The 15,768-nt window shown below is 43.2% G+C and overlaps 1 non-coding gene across 1 annotated transcript; it reads right to left on the reverse strand.

Moving 5' to 3' along the window:
* Positions 1–13,814: 13,814 nt before the first annotated feature.
* TRNAT-CGU (transfer RNA threonine (anticodon CGU)) lies at positions 13,815–13,886 on the reverse strand. The gene has a single exon. It is a non-coding gene; the product is annotated as a tRNA-Thr (tRNA).
* Positions 13,887–15,768: the final 1,882 nt, after the last annotated feature.

The following is a 15,768-nucleotide window of genomic DNA, read 5'->3' on the forward strand; positions in this document are numbered from 1 at the left end:
TGCGCCTTCCTTGATCGGGATGCCTTATGCACAGTCACTCATGCGCTCGTTACCTCTCGCTTGGATTACTGTAATGCTCTCTACATGGGGCTCCCTTGAAGTGCGCTCGGAGGCTTCAGTTAGTCCAGAATGCAGCTGCGCGGGTTATAGAGGAGCTACGCGTAGCTCCCATGTAACACCGCTCCTGCGCAGACTGCACTGGCTGCCTGTGGCCTTCCGGTGCACTTTAAGGTGTTGGTTATGACCTTTAAATCGCTCCATGGCTTAGGACCTGGGTACTTACGGGACCGCCTGCTGTTACCACACGCCTCCCACCGACCCGTGCGCTCCCATAGAGAGGGACTTCTCAGGGTGCCGTCCGCCAAACAATGTCGGCTGGCGGCCCCAGGGAAGGGCCTTCTCTGTGGGGCTCCCACACTCTGGAACGAACTTCCCGGGTTTCGCCAAATACCCGACCTTGGACATTTCGTCGCGAACTCAAGACTCATCTTTTATCCGCAGGGCTGGCTTAAATTGGGATTTTAATGTTTAAATTTATTAATTTTAAACGGGTTTTCTTAGTATGGTAAATTTTAATTATTGGGCTAATTTAAAATAAGTTTTTAAATCGTATTTTAAACTTGTATATTGAGGAGGTCAGAGTTAAAATCAGAATAAGCACCCTAATAGGAACAGGACACGATCGAAGAATTTGATTTCAGATTTCCCTTAAATTACCCCAAGCCAGTCTATCCCCATCTATATTATCTTCAGGCTGCAAATCTGGGAATGGGTTCCTTAATTTCAGTGGGATTAATTTTTGAGATGGGTAGAGAGCTTCTTGGATCAGATGAAGGTTCCAGACAACTTCATCTCCCATAGCTTCTGAGCTGAAGCAGAACTCCGAGGAAAGCAATTTCCCTCATTTCTCTCCAAGCTTAATTGGAATTTGGAAACCCCCAGGGTGCCTATCGTATAGAGCTGCAGGGCCAGCCAAGTATCTGCATGATGTGTGAAGAGTTTGTGTGTGTGTTTGAGAGAGAGACTGTAAAAGTGGGTGAAGCTAGAATAAAAAAGGAAGAGGTTTAAAACTAACATTATTTCATTCAAGCTTTAATAAAATCAAATGAAAGCAATATGATCACATATATTTCATAATATTCCCCCTCAGTCACATTAAAAGTTAAAACCGAGTGGCTGTTTGTGACCTAGCAAAATTTTGGTTGCATCCATCTGCTCTAGTGCCCCAGCCTACAACCAAGTTACCTCAAAAACCATCAGTTTCCCCCAGACACAAAAATGTGTATGACCTATTTTGTCTTTTTTATATAACATTTATTCAAGAACTATATAAACATTTTAAAGTCATAGATAATAATTCAAACTGAAAAATAAAAAGGCTGACCTTTCCAAAGTGCCTGATTCTTGGCTTGTTGTTAGCCTTACTGATTAACTGGATTTTTTTTTAATTGTTAATTACTTTTAAATGAATAGTTGTCCTTCTTAAATCAATTACAGATTTGCAGGCCTGATTATGAAGCATATCTAGAGCCTTTACCCAAACTTGATTCTTGCAGTCTTAAGAGTGACAGCAATTTGAGCCCACTCTGATCCCTCACCTGTCCTTGCCAATCCATTCTGGTGCTGGTGGAAGGCTTCCTGGAGGAAGGTAACAGAGAAACACTTGGAGCAGTTTTTGTTAAATATTTGCCCTTGTGAGACTGACTTCACTTGGGAATTAGGAGTCCTCAATATTTATTATTGCAATATTCTACAACTTTGCATTTTGTGTGTTTATGACATAGAAATGTTTTAAAACACTGTAAACTGGCTTCCCCTCCATGGAGGATAGGCTGTTATTTTATTCCTTCCTCATGTAATCAGATCTGATCTGTTAAATTTGATCAAAGTTTAACATCCAAGAATCTGCCTGGAGACCCCCAAAGTGTCGTGCATAGGATTCAGAAGAATGGGGTACTTTGGTAAGATCTTTTGGAAACCTTGGAGGAAGGGGGCCCAGTCAATTCAGCTTTAGTCCAGATTTGGACATTCCTTGGCAATCTGGTCCTTTCCTCTATTTTTGTAAACTGGGGGATTAAGAAAAACTGCTTTCTCAAATAACTGATGGTACTGAAGGAGACAGGAGTAATTGATCAGATTTCAGGGGCTGATAGCATTTCAGTGTTCCTTGCAGGGCTGCTGGGAACTTGCACGATATGCTCTGCAGTGGTTCCTTCCTTCTGCAGTTTGGCATATTGTTCAGGTTATGGCCTGTTTTGGCTCACTGAGTTCAGCGGTTTTTTAAATGTTATGGAATTGACTGCTCCTTCCTCCAGAAAATCTCCCCTAATTCACTTGATTCTTTTTTCATGGAAGACCTACTAATATTGGACATTTCAGCCTTCCTGAGCCAACTTCTTGTTTTATTACTATTATTATTGGCAACCCTCCCTTTGACTTAATTGTTTAGATTTATTGATAATTTCATCCATACAATCTCTTTTCTGTGTTGTCTTATGTATTTCTGTGAAAACCATCGCCATCGTGTTTATGTTGGTGCTTAATCTCCCAGGAAGAGTTTTATCCTCACCTTACAGCTTCATGTGGATTGGAATAAACATTCAAATAATTCAGACTGTATTTTCCTTTTCATGGTACCCAGGCATAAGATTTTTTACTTCTAACTTGGCTGCAAGATTGAAAATCTGTGGCAGTAAAAGTCCAGCTCCTCTGGTTATCTGTTGCTTGCAGGGATGGATAAGGATGTAATGAAAGAGAACATCTTTCAGTACAAGTCCTTCTATTACACAAGTGATGAGTCATTAATAAACATTGATATAATCATTTCCATTTGCATCAAAATCCATCTGTCTGAAATTTGGCAGTGGCTCCCAACAGGAAAGACTGCATTTGCTACATTTTAAAAACAAATTATATCCCCAAATAACAGAGCTATAGGCACATCCCCCTCACAGACAAAAAGCCAGGTTTTAAGGAAGAGTAACTGGAAACGTCCCACATCATTTTCACTGAAATTTGGCAGCCTGGATTTTGCCCAAGAGGTTTAGTGTGTCTTTAAATTTCTTCCCATTCAACTGAATTTTTAAAAAGTAACTGTTCATTTCCTTCATATTCAACAATGGCACAATTTGGTCTAATGGTTAAGGCATCAGGCGAGAACCTAGGAGACCATGAGTTTTAGTTCTGTCCTTAAGCATGAAAAACTGGCTGGGGGATTTTGGGCCAGTGACTCTCTCAGCCAAACCCATCTCACAGGGTGGTGGTTGTGGGGAAAATAGGAAGAGGAAGGAGGATTAGGTATGTTCACAGTTTTGAGTTATTTATAAACAACAATAAGAGTGGGATAAAAATAAAATAAATGAAGCTCAGTTCTCACTCCAGGTTTGGCCACCAGATCAAACAAGAAAGCCTGCAAACCGGTATTTCTGACGATCAGCTGTGCCTTGCGATTTAAAATCACTAGAAGGCAGGAAATCCTGCTTTCCAGTGAATATAAATCGCACGGCACAGCTGATCCCCCACCCTCAGTGTTCTACTTACCTGCCCAAGCCTCCTTTTGGTGTGTAGTGTGCATGCGCGCAGTGTGTTTGGTGTACACTGTGCATGTGTTTGGCATGCAGCACGCATGCGTAGCCAGCAAACCAGTAACAAACTGGTTCAGATTTCACCACTGCAATGGGACTCAGCTGTAAGACACTCTTCCTTTTCTTGTAGATGCAGATTTATGTATATTAGCAGAATTGGGAATAGGATTCCCATTAAGGGATAGCAGAGTAATAAGCAAAGGGTATCCTAAGGGTATCCTTGAAATTAAAGTTTTGATACTACCAGTAGAACACCAGCTGTTGCCCTATTTGAGTCAACCAATACCATATAGCCGTGATGGTGAACCTATGGCACGCGTGCCACAGGTGGCACATGGAGCCCTCTCTGCAGGCACATGAGCTGTCACCCAGCTCAGTTCCACCATGCGTGTGCACACACTTCCCGCCGGCCAGCTGATTTTCGGGTCTCTGCCCTGCAAGCGGTAGACGCACACACATGCAGTGGGGGGGCTACCTTTCTCCTCACTATCTGCTGCCTATACCTTCCCAGATCTCTGGAGATTCCCCTCCCAGCGCTGTTTTGGGACGCAAGGCTTTTTTCTCCCCTCTCAGCCATTTGGGGAGGGCAAGGCTTTTTCCCCCTCCCAGCACTGTTTTGGGATGTGAGGCCAAAAGGGGGGGTCGTATGCACATGCGCGGGGGAGTGGAGCACAGGGATGTTCTGTCCCCCCCACCTCAGTCTGGGAGGCACGAGCGATGACTTAATTAGCCGGCAATTCAGTCCACGGCAGCTATCAGCTCTGGCAGCAAACTAGCGAGTGTCTGCCAAGTTTCTCTATTATCTTTTCTTGATGCCGGTGAGTCAACTCCAAGCAGTTTACAGAGTCAGGATATTGCCCCCAACAACCTGGGCCCTCATTTTACCAACCTAGGAAGGATGGAAGGCTAAGTCAACCTTGAGCCAGTCAGGATCAAACTGCTGGCAGTCAGCAGAATTAGTTTGCAATACTGCATTCTAACCACTCCACCACCTCGGTCTAGCTCCTCACCAAGTAAAAAAAGCAAACCTATGGGTACTCTTCCCACTATCATTCTGACTTGCAGTTTCATCAAGAACATTGTCAGGCCTGGAAACAATATTAGACTTTAGGGTTCCAGACGCTGCCACATTTTTCCCCTGAGGGGAGGAAGGGGGGCTGAGGGGTATGGTAACATTCTTCAAGCGGTCAAGGTCGGATGGTGTTCACATCTGCAGGAAGAGTGGCAAGAAGATATTCGAATGAACTGGGAGAACGTGGGACCATGTGACCATCAAAGGGGTCAGGGGGGTGGGACTCTTGGGGGTTGTATAACTGGGAAAAGAATCCGGAAATTCAGTTTTGGAATTTCACTCATCGTGTGCCAGTTTCCTCATGCTAGTAAAGATCTCTTAAAGACAATGGCTTCTGAGTTTTTTTATGCAGAAGAGGTTTTTCTGGAACCTTGACATTATTCCAAAACATGACATCTTGACTACAAAGGGCATTTGTTTTCTTTCCTATTCCCAGAGTGATATAGAATGGTCTAGAAATTAAGACCGCAACTTCAGTTTGGTGTTCAGTACTTCCTTAATTATTCAAAATATTTCTATCCTGCCTTTCTACAAATAGCACTGAAAGTAGCTAACAAATCTTATTAAAATCTTTAATTTGCAGTGGCACTGCAGTGGCACTGCTAGGGTCTATTCCTTGGACTGCAAAGGTAACTAACAAACAAGTATTAGAATGTGTAATGCCGGACATGTCACTAGGAAGGCAAAATCATGAAACTGTCTCACTTACTCTGACCACATCGAAGAAGTGGAATTCTCTGAAGAAAGCTTGGAAATTAGGCCATCAAAGAACTTGGTGGCTGGACACCATCAAAGCTGACACCACCAACCAGAGTATAAAAAATCTGAACCAGTGCAAGATCGAGAGATGTGGAAAGACCTGGCCGATAAAATCGCCAAGAGTCAGACTTGACTCATCATTACCCTAACAGGAGAGCTTGAACCTCTGGGGAGATGCTACTTCAAAGAGCAGGCATTATTACAAAAGGGAAAGTAAGGAAAGCCCTTCCTGAGTCCCATCAGGTAACACTACTTAACGCACAGAACACAAAGCATGCCTGCTCTGTTGAAACTTATGCAACAAGGAGAAATGATGGGAGAGAGGTCCTATAGATATTTTTATTTATTTATCAAATTTTTAAAACTGCCCATCTTCCTCACATAGGGACTCTGGGTGGTGTACAAACAAAATATTAAAAATATTAAAAACTGCATATAAAATTTAAAAAGACACAAACAATGTTAAAATTAAAGGTGGGAGAAGGGCTTTCAGGCGCTAATCAACCTTACAGACACTTGCTTCTCTGCACCCCAAGCAAGATGGCAGAGTCACATTTTAATGCCTTTCCTAAAGGCCAAGAGTAGTGCTCCCCTCACTCCAGGCAATGAGTGTTCCACAAAGTGGGGGCAACGGTAGAGAAAGCTCTATTCCTGGATCCTATCAATCCGAATCCTTTGGCTGACAAGGTCCACAACATACCTTTCTTGCCAAATATCCAGGTCCTGTGCCACGAAGGGCTTTATAGGTGGTAACCAGCATCTTGAACTGCATTCAGAATACTTCAAATATCAGAAGCATTACATGGGCACACTGTGATGGGCTCATAATTGCTCACCCCACTGCATTCTGGGCTGGCCACAGCTTCCAAGTGGTCTTCGAGAGCAGACCCATGTAGAGCACATTGCAATATTCTATGCACAAGGTAACCGTGACATAAGTAACAATGAGAAGCTGTCATTCCCAGAAAGGGTTCCATTTATATGTAACGTAATCTGTGCAAAAGCCTTGTCAAGGTTCCTACTCCCTCCACCTGCTTCAGACCCAACAATTTCCAATCGCTAGGAAAAAATCTTGACTGCAACACCAAGGGTTGAGAAATACAGCTGAATATCATTATCGTACTGACCAAACCTGGCCCCAATGGATCTTGCCCAGAGGTTTTATGTGAATGTTAAACAAGAAAGTCAAAATTAGTATAATTTTTCATACTAGGACTTATCGACAGTCAATCAGAAAAAACTCACGAAGAGTTGATTTTATATATGTAATGACAGTGGGATTATTATAGGCACAAAAATGGAAGAAAACAAAAATAGCCACAACAGAATAGACTGTGAAGATAGTGGAATTTGCAGAAATGGCTAAATTGACTTGCTTGGAGTGGAAGCAGCAACTACTCTTTTTGTTTAAGTACTATGGACTTTTTTTTTTTTGCTGAAAATTGATAAAAATGATTTTATTTAAAAAGTGATTTCTATAGTTATCTGTATTAATTAAAAAGGGATGAATTGAAAGGGGTACAGTATTAGGTATATAACTGCTGTAGAGAAGATTGGAAGTAGCTTCTTTCTCTTTTTCTCAACACTCTTTATATTTCTTATTTTTCTTCTATATTTTTCATGTTTATCTTTTAACTTTGTAAAAAAATACCTCGAATAAAAATTATGTTTTACCAAAAAAAAAAAAAAAAAGAATCAAGAGAGTTGAGCTTTGTGGCATCCTGCAGGTTCGGGATCACAGGCTCTAACAGCTCTCTACTTGTCAACATTGACTGGGATTGGCTGTAATGAAAAGAGAACCACCACAACACTGGGTCTCTCGTTCCAAGCCCTGTAGCTCGTTATGGTCAATAGTATCAAAGGTCACTGAGAAATCAAGAAAAACAAGAACAGTTATACCAGCCCCATCCTGGCCCCACCAGAAGTCATCCACAAGCGCAATCAATGCCCTTTTGGTACTATGCCCTGGGCCTGAAACTCAAATGAAATTGATCCAAATAATCCATTTCTTCCAGGCCCTCTGAAACTGCAGTCTGACCACCTTTTCAATAATCTTGCCCTAAAACGGAAGGCCGGAGACAAGCTTCACTTCTTTTTCTTTGCTTCTTTAACTATATTATTAATTTATTCCCACCCATCCATTTTAATGGCACCAGTTTTATATATGCAGACACTCAATAAAATATTACTAAATGAACCTCAAACTGAAAGGGAGATTGTTGACTATTTTTTTCTGGCATTACCCATGTAAACTTAACACCTGCGAGGGGATAGAAATGTATACAAAATGTCCCTTCTCTATGTCACCATAGAAAGACCTTTTCTCTTATCCTTCCATTTGTGTTTCTATAACAGGCATATAAAGAAAGACTTCCTTACCCTTCTAGCAGGAGGAGACGGTCCCTGCTTCCAAGCTGCTCAAGTAGAAGCCTCTTTGACATGTGGGTCAACATAAAAAAATGTCCTTCAAGTGATTTCTCCTATCCTGGTCATTTTTCCAAGATTACTTGTGTTTCCAGCATTTTTCCAGGGTTGTATCTTGATTTCGCCACAAGGAGGCAGGTTTACAAACAACAATACATACGGAAGTTTAACAGGGTAATGTCCCTCACAATATTTCTTTATGAAAGTTGATTGAATATAGCCATTGTAAATCTACCAAAACCCTTATCCGAGCAATTGGGATAAATTAGACAGCTTCTCTAGACTTGGAAGAATTACTGATTTCATCCTTCCCAATTTGTTTTTTTTTAAGTTATTGTATTATATGTACTTCCAAGGCTATGGCCAACTGTGGCTGATCTTGGAAAAGAAATAGTGACAATCCTGGGTTATACTTGGATGGAGTACCATCCAGCTGTTGGCTAGCCTGGAAATTTTTATAAAATCCTGGAAGAAGAAAATAAGGATCACTTCAGTAATGGCTATGAAGAAAACATTAACAATTCCAAACCCCTATATGGGCATCATCACTAGGAATCAGGTTCTTTAATTTTTTTCATCCCCTTAACTCTCTTCTTTCACTCAAGCCAATGTTTTTCCACATTTGCATAATGAAGATAGACATGGCAACTAGAAAATGCTTAATACATTTGATTATGTGGTTATTTTTCCACTAAAGCTTTGGGGCACAACATCAAGTAACTTCTGTTCAAACTACACTCCAGAGAGGTATTACAAGAGAAGGGAATTTGTCCCACTCCTAATTTGAATTCCCAGAAGTTCCAGCCAGTAGAAACTGGGCTACAAATACATCAAGAAAGTCACAAGTTCCCATGTGGCTTGGCAGCCTCTACTGTCCATTAAGACCTGAGCTTAGCCCAAAGGCAATTTACCTTGAAGAAAGTCCCCTGAATAAGTGGGAATAGAATTTCTGCTCAAGCTTGTTTCTATGCAACAGGTAAATAAAGCTTTTCACTTGTGATTCATCTTTAAAATGACAAAAATTTCTGTCGCTACATGATGTGTTTGTAAACTGCAGCAACATATGACCGTATCGTTCAGCAATGGTGATAACAGCAGTCCTTGTTGCTATTGTTAACTGAATCTCACCAGTGTTTGGGTGAGGATCTTCCCAGATCAAAGTCATTCCTGCCTTGTCCCTCCCAGCCTCAATCCTTGCTAAAACAAAGAACTGCCTCCACTTGAACTCCCCCTCCCAATTTCTGTCATTTTGGCCACCCTGCACAGCGGCACTCCTCTGTGGCAGCGGCATCACTAAGCCACTAAAGTAGAGGCCCAGAGCCTTCAGCAGACTCAGCCAGCCCCCTCCGCATCCCTTGCTCATATTTAGGGATGCTTTTAAGGGCTCCGCTTCGTTTCACTCAGGACTTCTATGAGTAAATGCTAAGATTTTTCTCCCTCCGTCATTTAGATAGATGCATACTGTACTGTACATGCTTGTTTATTTATAAATATAAATATAACTAAAATCATAAATATGATCACAGCTATATTTTTGTTGATTATATTTAAACATTTTTCTTCTTTCATCTTTTTTTCCTGTACTGCCATGTGCTGTTCATGTGGGAATTCAGTATAAAAAAATTAATTCAAGGAACAGTAATAAGTTATGCTTACAGATTCTGCTGTCATCTTTATTTTAACAAAGTAGCCATAAGCATGTATTAGCATGACTCTATACTTCTGTATGGTATAACATCCCAACAGTTTCTCAATCAAATTTAACAGAGTGGCTATATAAATAATATTTTGGGGTGGGGGGAAGAACCTGAGCTTTCTTGAGATTGAATAAAAAAATAATACATTTGTTTTAAAAAGAGTGACTGTTTCTGAAACACTTTAAGCCCTTGAGTAGTTTAAATCATAATCCCAGGGCTTTTTATATCTTCTCCACATTAACCTTTTGCTTCGTGTGTGAGGGCTGCAGTTCGGTTGCTACTGGGCAGACAAGACTGCTCTTTATTAATCGGTGATGGGGCAAAGAAGAGGAAGGGGGACGGCCCAGATCACTGGATTGGAAACCACAGGCAAGTTCTAGGCTGCTTTCCAGATTCTCTGCCTTGCTGTTGTTTGTAGATTGATCTCGGTCTGCTGAGTCACCCGCTCAGAACAAAATTGGGCTGCAGAGCACAGGGACCAGGGCACCCCACTATCTCTTTGGCCTTTCCCCCATTATTCAGCCTTTACTATATCAGAATAAAACAGTCTCCAAGTTGATTAAAAACAGGTTACTAATCTGGGGTGGGGTATCACCCTTCTTCATCACCCTGACCTCTACTCCCCTCTTTTATATTATATGAGGGTGAACCCCAAGAGACCTCTTTTATAATCCATCACACCAATTCAGTGACATAATGAGAAACTTTCAGTGGCAATCTTTGGGCATTTGAGGGACTTCTTAAGGGCTATGTGAGTCTCTTCCTCCATGTCCACATTTAACCCCTCTTTTAAAAGAAAACAGAACACCAGAACTGAAATTTTACACACACATCCAGAGACCTCTCCAGATTACAAAGTCCCCAGATGACTTGCAGGTTATGGATTTTCTAATTGTCCCCTATCTCAAATGTAACCTGAAGCTTGTGAGTGACAGCCCCACTGTGTTTGTCTTGTTTACTATTTTGCCTGAGGAAAATCTCTGGGGAGCTCCAAAGTTTGTGTAGGATCTTTTGTGATCTTGACTCTGTACCATTCCAGAAAAAAATATTTGGACAGCCACTTGTCTGGAATGGTATAGAGCACTGATGGCTAACCTTTTCCAGACCGAGTGCCCAAAGCACACATGCGAACCCCCAAAATGCAATGCTTGTGCACACCCTACATGCACCCCACCCCCTGCATGTGCCCCCCACATGCACGATAGGGACCTGAAGAGTAGCTGGCCAGCGGGAGGCACACACGCGTGCATGGCAGAACTGAGCTGGAATAAAAACCACACTCCAGTAGGGTTTTGAAAATGGCCAATTCTGGAGATCACAGTACCCTTTAAGGCAGCGGTCACCATATGGTGGTCCATGGATATCTGGTGGTCCGCGAGAAAATTTTGGTGGTCCGTAGAAAAATTACTTGCATTTCTTATATTGCACCAAATACTATTTTTTTTAAAAAAAAAATTCGTATTAGTGGTCTGCGGGATTGAAAATTATGAATTTAGTGGTCCCTGAGGTCTGAAAAGTTGGTGACCATGCTTTAAGGCCATAAATGCTGGTTTGGAGATTCCTTCTTTATAAACATTGCAAAACTAGGCCTGGATTCCTTAAACAGAAGCAAGGGAATGTGCCAGCAAAGATAATGTCTCCTTCCATAATATGAGAAAATTAAAGCAAGATGTTGCCACTATGGCCAAGGATAGAAATCCAAATGAAAGTATCCCGAAAGATCACTGTCCACCATGCTCTTGAACAAATCAATCTGGTGTGTCATAATGTAGGCCCCAACCATATGATCAAAGTTGTGATGCACGTAAAAGGGGCAAGGCTTTGACTTTTTTGACCCTCCCTGAAGGGATGTCCACTCCCTTCCTTTGCAATTTATTGCACTGCTCTTATTCATAGGTATTCCCCCTCCGCTTTAATATTAAGTTCTCTTTGTAACTGTAATAAGACACACATCATTAAGGAGTATCATTCTACGAGACAACACTGCCAATTAAAGTTGATTTTTCCACTGGTAATTTTTGACCTCTTTTCCCAGAGAGTCCTCTCACTTTCACAATAATAAAACTGAAAGCAAGCAAGTCATTGCTTTATTTTGAAACCTCCAACTCTTAATGAATATATTGAAACCCAGGAGAAAAGCCTAACCTCAAATGACACATTTTTATGAATAAGATTTTGGTACTACCTTGAGAGACTGAAGCAGCTGCTTTTCTATCTCTGTTTTTATTTTTATCCCTTTCTTTTTATAAGTAACTCAAGGTGTCCCAAAGTTGCTTTTTCAAGAAGCAACTTGATTTTCTTGTTTTTCTTTAAAGACAGTTTTGCTTCTCATCCAAGAAGCCTCTTCAGTTCTGGCTGAAGCTTCTTCACCTGACTTCAGTCAGAACTGAAGACGCTTCTTAGGTAAGAAGTGAAAGGTCTTCAAAGAAAAACAAGAAAGTCCAGTTGCCTCTTGAAAGAGCACCTTTGGGACCACCTTGACCTGGATGATTGAGAATCTCCATAGGCATGTAACTCAAGGGGGTGAATATACCTAATACTCCCCTCTCTCCCTATTTTCCCCACAACAACCCTGTGAGGTAGGTTGGGCTGAGAGTGAGTCAGTCACCCAACCGGCTTTCATGGTTTAAGGCAGGCTTAGAACTCACAGACTCCTGGTTTCTGAGCCAGCCCCCATCCTTTCCCCACTAGACCAAATAGGCTCACTTATTCCACGGCTCCCGCGCCGAATTCCCACCCGCGCCTCCCTCTTGCATGCTTGGAAGCGCAACGACTCACGTCTGAAGCATCCTAACCCACTTTTTTTTAGCCCACGACACCACCGAGGACAGAGAGGGGCTCGCTTGCCCCGAATCCGGCAATGAAGGGAACGCCGGTTCGTAGGAAGGTGGAAACCGGTGACACATTAATGACCTCGCGGAAGCTTCGCGGGAGGGGAGAGAGGCACTTTTCTTCCTTCTCCTCAGCGCCTCATTTACAGGCCTGGCGCGCGCGGTGCCACCACAGCCGCCGGCTCTAAAGCGGGAGCGCGAGACGCAGCTCAGCGCGTGCGGAACTGTCTCGCATCTGTCGGAGAGCAAAGCCTTTCCCTTAAAAGATCAATTCCTTAACGCAAGAGGAGCGTGGTTTTCCCGCGTTCCCTCAGATTTTGGGGGGGGGGGGAAGGAAGAGGTTGGCATCCACCACGACCCAAGTTCTTTCGGACTGAGAAGTCGGCTTTCCTCCTCTTAGGGCAATATGACTTGTAGAAAATATGACTTCAGTAACAGAGTTGTCAATGCCTGGAATGCACTGCCTGACTCTGTAGTTTCTTTCCCCAAACCCCCAAAACTTTAAGCTTAAACTGTCTACTGTTGACCTCACCCCGTTCCCAAGGGGTCTGTAAGAGGCGTCCATAAGCGTACCAACGTGCCTACCGTCCCTGTCCTAATGTTTCCTTCAGTTGTATTCATTTTATCTATTCAATTCATGCTTATATATATTAATATGTATTTGACTAAATAAATAAATAAATAAAATATGCACAAGTCTTACCCACCCACCCCAGTCAAAAGAAAGATGATTTGCCTGAAGATGCCGCGGCCCCGCCGTTAGGAAATCCTAATCCCGTTTGCAAAAGCAACCCAGCGAGCAAATTGGCCGCCTGGTCTTTCACATGCAAGAGGAGAAGGGTGGGCTTGCTGCGGCTTTTTATTTGCAAGCCTTGTCGCCACTAACGGAAAATGGAAAGCACTGAGGGCATTTCCCGCGCAACACCCCCCCCACACACACACGAGAGAAAACACAGTGCAAGTTACAGTTCCCTTTTTGTTTGTTTGTAACCGCCTAATTTAAAATCGTCGGTGAGAATCGTTCCAACCCGGGTCCTGACATTCTGGCAGTTCCGCTTCTCGAAATTTGGCAGATTTAACGCTGGAAATATGCGGACGACCACAAGATGGCAGGGTCGGCTTTTATCTTTTTCTGGGTGATCGCTCGGACTTCTGCGATTCAGGCCCGACAGCACTAGTTTCCCACAGGAACGCCTTTCTGTTTCTCTTCTCGGGATTGTTAATCCCTGTTTTCCGCAAGCGGAATCCGCTTCTGTCTTCCCAAAGGCCGCCCCCCTTCCCTTCCTTCCCTTCCCACCTTTGCAGGCTAACTAAGCCCGTCTTCCTTCTCCATTTCCGCTCGGTATTTTTCCTCAATTAGGGAACCCGAGTAAAAAGTGGCCTGAGAAAGGAAATCCCACTTCAATTCCCTTTCGTAACAAGCCGCGACGCTGCGCCGTCCAACGTGAGGCACGGACGGGGTTCGAACCCGCGATCTTCGGTTTACGAGACCGACGCCTTACCACTTGGCCACCGCGCCTGACGGGCTAGCAGCAGGGAAAAGCAGCCAGTGGAAGGAAGGTTCCGGATTCACGGTTCCACGCGCCTCGTGCTCAGGATCCAGCGGGGGAGGGGGGGGAGATCCAATCTAAGCAGGCCGTCGTTCTTCTATTTTGTGTGGGTTTCCCCCCCACACACACCTTCACCCCTAGTTTTGCAATCCCAAATCGAAAAGAAGCAGCGCCCGGCTCCTTTCCCCGCCAACCAGCGCGGCGATTTTATTGCACACCCAAGCAGAAGAAACAAGAACGGCAACCCGCGCACGCCGCTTGCCCCGAGAGATTGCGATCCTCAGTTCACTCCGGTCCCTGGCCGCGCACGAGTTCCTCCAAAGCTTCAATTGGCGCAGAAGCGAGTCCCGGGAACCTTTCTCCGCTTCTCCCGAGGATACGCAATAATCCGCCGAGGCGAAGGAGTCCGGCCGCCCATCGCACCGCCGGATTCCCCACCGTGCAAATGCAAAAGGCAGCCCGTTTACGATTTCTCGGGGATGGCTGGCTCCGGCCTCCTCCGGCCGCTCGGAGTCGGCGTAGCGAGGCGGATTACAGTTTCACGACGAGGGGAAGCAGCCATTTTTAACCCCGCCGTTCAATGGCGGGAGACGGGCTGCAGCGCCTGCTTGCAAGCGGGAGCGGCGGAATTGCTACGCTTGCACTTAACGGGAGCGAGGCGCTTCCCTCACAGGCCAGGGCAAATGGATTTATTTATATTTATGTATGTATGTATGTATGTATGTATGTATGTATGTATGTATTTAAAGCTGGTCTTCAGTGAATCGTTGCTTGTAGAAGCCGAACTGGGTTCTCCAGACGAACTGTATTCTCCACACGGGAGTCCTGGCAAAAGAAGACACAAGAAAAGATGGCTCGGTCTCTTCTCGTCAAAGCCGCTGCTCGTTCTTTGCATTATCGCTTCGGGGAGACGGCGGTATCTTCTTCTTTGGATTCGCCACCTGCTTTATATGTTTAGCTGATTTCGGTTGCAGACTTTGATTTGCTTAATGGGCAGGAGTTTCAAACATGAGCGCTGCCTTGGACTGGGTATCTCCGAGCATATACAGAGTGCATTCCCTTTCCCCTTTAAGGAATTTAAAGATTTTGTTGTTGTTGTGATTTCCTTCTCTTTTCCCCTTCCTCTCTCCCTTCTCAATTTATACTGCCCCTTTTATTCTGTTCATTTATTTAAAAAATCTACTCAATTAAAAGCAGTTCTAAAGCATATTTTGCAGTAGTTATTTATTGTTTCTCTCAAAGTCCCTTCCCACTTTTAAAAGTTACTGAGGACTCAAAAAAAAATATTTTGATTGAATGGGTTATACAATGTTTACCATATTAAAAACTGATCTATTTGCTGCTGCCACTGCTCCTCAGGAATGTTGGATGCGGTTTTAATATTGTATTATTTTTCAACATAAATCGGCAAATAATTTTGATTTCAAGGACCCCTGAAAAGATCTTGGGGAACTCTCAAGAGTACTAGAACTGCATTTTAAGAAGCATTGCACTAGATCATCTGGAAAAACAGCCATAGGGTAAAAATTCAAGATGGACTAATAATCTGGTAAACATACCTACTTTGGAAGATAAACCCTTAAGCCTGAGATTCTTATGTACAGTAATTGGAATATTCATGTTGACATCTAGCAGCCACTATGAATAACGAACTGCATAAAAACAGTTCATAGCTATTAAAGGTGGCTAATTGGGTTGTTCAGTTGATGTCAAACCTTAGCACTACAAAACAATATTGTGTGTCAGTTTTTAAAAGGTAAACAACATTGCAATAGGATGTTTATGCCGTTACCATTCCTGCCTAACAATACACATAGAGGCATACCATAGCTAACCTCAACAAGATCTGCT

Source organism: Ahaetulla prasina, chromosome 2, assembly GCF_028640845.1.
Source record: "Ahaetulla prasina isolate Xishuangbanna chromosome 2, ASM2864084v1, whole genome shotgun sequence".
In the NCBI taxonomy this organism is placed as follows: Eukaryota; Metazoa; Chordata; class Lepidosauria; order Squamata; family Colubridae; genus Ahaetulla; species Ahaetulla prasina.